The sequence below is a fragment of the Pinus tabuliformis genome, chromosome 1_1 (assembly GCF_031772625.1).
Source record: "Pinus tabuliformis cultivar Carrire ecotype Pingquan chromosome 1_1, CPIR1, whole genome shotgun sequence".
Classification (NCBI taxonomy): domain Eukaryota; kingdom Viridiplantae; phylum Streptophyta; class Pinopsida; order Pinales; family Pinaceae; genus Pinus; species Pinus tabuliformis.
The window spans coordinates 882478595-882483236 of NC_142297.1; the positions used below are offsets into that span (position 1 = coordinate 882478595).

Consider the following 4642-nt stretch of genomic DNA (forward strand, 5'->3'; position numbering starts at 1 on the left):
AGTGAGAGAGCGTATGTCTTTAGGGGATTGAGATAGAGAGACAAAGAAGGAGAAATGGAGGGAGATATAGATATAGATGGGGAGAAGAGAGGGAAGAATATTTTTTTCATTAGATGGATTGATTTCAATGTAGATGATGATTTCTAATCCTATTTGATTGCTTGCACTAGATGCATTGATTTTAGTGTAGATGTTGATTTCTAATCCTATTTGATTTCTTTCACTAAATTCATTGATTTCATTGTAGATGGTGATTTCTAATCATATTTGATTGCTTGTACTAGATGCATTGATTTTAGTGTAGATGTTGATTTCTAATAATATTTGATTTCTTGCACTAGATGCATTGATTTCAATGTAGATGATTTTTAATCATATTTGATTGCTTGCACTAAATGCATTGATTTCAATGTAAATGGTGATTTCTAATCCTATGTGATTTCTTGCACTATATGCATTGATTTTAGTGTACATGTTGATTTATAATCCTATTTGCTTACTTGCATTAGATGCATTAATTTCAGTGTAGATGTTGTTTTATAATCCTATTTGTTTAGTTTCACTAGATGCATTGATTTGAGTATAAATGTTGATTTATAATCCTATTTGATTGCTTGCATTAGATGCATTAATTTCATTGTAAATGTTGTTTTCTAATATTATTTGATTGCTTGCATTAGATGCATTGATTTAATGTACATGTTGATTTGTGATTTGATGTAATTGGATGTATGATGGTACATTAATTTTAAAGTGATTGGATTAACATTGCGCATTGATTTCAATGTAAGCACAAAAAATTATTGATACACTAATTTTTGTGTTATAGTAATTCAACTTATTAATATTGGAGAGAGTGATACAAGGTATGATGTTTAGTACAATAGCTCGAGCTAAATATTTAAAAGGTTTATATGAAAATGACAATCGATATGAAAAGATGACAAAAGTAAAAGGTTAACAATAAGAATAGTAGAAGAAAATAGTTTGAGATTAATCACAACTATTTGTAATTGTCTATATTCTTATTATTGGCATTTTCTATCATTCAACACTATTACATTGTCACTTTACATTCAAAATTTTTGTTTCATCATTTTTCATCATTAAAGTTATTAACAATATTTATCATCTCAACAAACTGAGGTACTAAGCAAATTTAAAATTAAAATGACCACATTAATCTGAGACATATTTAAAATTATTATATTAATATTAGATGAATTTATATAATTATTGATAAAATTAATCATATGTTCTTTAGATTTTCCTTGGCCACACACGACTGAAACCAACCAGATCCATCTTAACTCTTGAGATCAACCTAGATCCATCTTAACTCGTGATCTACCAAACACTAAGGAGAGTCAAATCTAAAGCACTCAAAATTTGAGGTGCAAACATTTCCTCAAGTTTTACACTCAAAAAATAAATTTACACCTCAAGACATTTGATCCCTCTCAACCCTTGATAAATCCGAAATTAAAATGTATCTAAACTGAGTACATCAAATAAAATCATTTTAATTTTAATATTTTTATAATTTCAATTAGAAGCCTCTCTACTTTTACATTTATTAACATTTCAAAAATAAATATCTTTCAATAAAATCTATTATTTATTTTGAAAACCTCTCTTAAATTACTTTCACATTTATAAAATAAATACCTTTCAACAATCTATTTAATAATAGCTCACGAATAAACTAATTCAGATATAAAATCTATTCTTTATTTTGAAAACCGTTAAAAGTTACCCAGATTGTCTGCCTACAACCTTAGGATATCATTTACCAACAGACAGTAGAAATGCCCTAGACCAGAGAGGCCACTGATTAAAAGGATATTTATTTACATTGCAAAGCTTATCCTGGTTCATGACGGTCTTAGATATGCAGCATCCTTCAAAAACCCACCATGACTGGGCGAAACATAAATCTAACTGATTTGGTAGGAAGCATAAATCTAACTGGTTTGGTAGGCAATGCCGAACATATTATTATAATACAGATTTCTTAACATCTTTTGTCATTCAATGCAATCCCGCCAGGCTCCAGTTCTCATGAAAGTAAATACAGATATGTACTCAACTTCAACTACATTCGCTCAAGGAAATCTCGAAAGCGCTATCAGAAATGACCAACGAATCGGTTGATTTGCCTGTCTCAGGTCGACCTTGCAGCATTAGTGGCCAAGGCCTATCTGGGATTTCAGGAATCTCGGTCACACCCTCTAGCATTTTCACGGCTTCCCCCATTCGAGGTCTGAATGCCACTATAACATGAGAGCACAAAATACCCACCAAAACAAATCTCTCCATCACGCTCTCCTCATCTCCGCTCTCCCTGATTCTCTCGTCTACTATTTCACTGCTTTTGCCTTTCTTCGCTAGTGCCCATGCCCAATCTGTGATAAGATAATGCGAGGTGGACTCCGCAGAGGTGTCCATAGCCTTTCTACCGCTCATGATCTCCAACAGCAGAATTCCAAAACTATACACATCACTTTTCTCTGTCAATTGACCGTAGAGAGCGTATTCTGGGGCCAAGTAGCCGTACGTCCCTGCTACTTTAGTCGTCATATGGGATCTTCCTTCTTGAGTCATCATTCTCGCCAGCCCAAAATCAGCCACACAGGCATTCATTTCGTCATCCAGCAGAATATTGGTGGCTTTTACGTCTCTGTGATAAATCGGGGAATCGATACCGTTGTGCAGATAAGCCAGCCCCTTGGCAGTGCCGAGTACAATGTTCCTGCGCTGCGGCCAGTCCAGAGGTTGGGCCTTGGACTTTTGTCCGAAGATATGCTCATCCAGGCTTCCATTGGGCATGTAATCATATATCAAAAACCGCTGATGACCTTCCCTCTTGTCGCTGGCAACGCAGAAGCCCCTCAAACTGACCAAATTCCGTTGCCTAACGCTGTTGATGGTCTCTACTTCGTTGAGGAATTCAGAATCCCCCTCCGGCGTGCAGTTCCTGATTCTCTTCACAGCTATCTGCCGAGAATTCGGGAGCGTTCCCCTGTACACCGTACCGAAACTCCCTCGGCCGATGAAATTGGCATCGCTGAAATTATCAGTGGCGTCCCTGATCAATCGAATGTCGAACCGCACTGCCCCATTGTTGGGCCTCAGGACTGCCTTTAGGAGTTTCTCATTCTTCCTTACAAATCTTCTGTGCACAGCCGTGGGATCGCTCTTTTTGCGCAACCTATAGTAGCAAAGCCCTAGAGCACAGATGAGAACAAAACCTATAGCAATGCAAATAGAAGCGTAGGTTAAAACTCTGTGATCGGACGCCTTTTGGACGAAGGACAGGCCGAGGACACACTTAGCAGTATCAATGTTTTGCGGGCCGAATTCATTAACTACTCCGGCGGCATATATCCATGTGAACTCCAAACATTTCGAAATTCCTTCACTTGCGAAGAATTGGTTTCTCAAGTTCCTGAACTTGTTTGTCAGCATATTAAAAGTGAGTATTCCACTCACGCAGCATGCGGAACAGCTGATCCGATTTGAGAGGTCACCTTTGCAGGCCGAGTCCATGGAAGAAGTCACCCCTGTACGAATCCAGTCTTGCGTGGTATTTATGCCGTAGCAGTGGAGTGGGCTCGAAACAAACGAGGACGCCTGAAAACAACTTCCCACCAAATCTGGCGAGAGAGCCAGAGATTCGAGTTGCTGCTGAAATATCCCGAGACATGAGACAGCAGAAGCATGGCTGGGAAGCTCAAATATGGATGTATCTTTCAAATACCGAGCAAATCCTATGCCGATCAAGCCCAGCAATGTCTGGCAGCAATTTGCTTTATTCGTCACAGGGTTACAGCTAGACGTATCCCATGGCAGTTGACCAACATAATCAAGGTCGAGCGGACATTCGGTGTCAGCGCCCAGTACCAAATTCAGTGCCAATAACTGCATCAGCAGAGGGATAGTATCCATATTCATTTTTGTCTACCATAAAACCCACTGGTTGCTATCCAAAATAGAGGCAATAGCGGCCAGTGACACACTGTGGACTTCACGTTTGTCGCATAAGAAGGGATAAGGATCGCCGCTAGGCCTGGAATTTGATGTTCTCCAGAAGCCCTTTTTTTCCATTTAAACATATTGGACGGTTAGCGAGAATTTTTAAATGTAAATACTCATGGCTAAAAAAAACTAATTGCTAAAATTTCGCCGTGATTTAGACAACGAATAAGTTAGATAATTTGCTTACTTGCCACATCTATGTATTTGTTGGAAATGAGATTCTTATCAATAGAAAAACAAATACAAAGAAAGATTGGAATAGTGACATTCTTTGGAGTAGTGACATTTGCAGTAATGACATAAACAATTTACTATTGCGCTTAAAAGATTCTTCTTCTCCATTGAAAAATAAAAAAACAGATAAACATCATCAAATTTACACTGGACAAGCCATATCAATTTGAATTGAAATTCTAGGCCAGATCACCGTATACAATGACCTGTCATCAATTCAAACGCATGGACTGATAACCTGTCCTGAAAGCCCTGAAAAACGAGCTCCAGCTGACACAAACAGACGTATTATGGTCTTAACGGCTAAATCTTAAATCCTGGTCGAGTTCCATGACTAGTTATTAGTTTCTACTTAAAATTTAAAATTCAG

At 37.6% G+C, this 4642-nt stretch overlaps 1 pseudogene; it reads right to left on the reverse strand.

The window, feature by feature from the left end:
* Positions 1 to 2091: 2091 nt before the first annotated feature.
* LOC149217189 (putative receptor-like protein kinase At1g11050 pseudogene) lies at positions 2092 to 3954 on the reverse strand (annotated as a pseudogene).
* Positions 3955 to 4642: the final 688 nt, after the last annotated feature.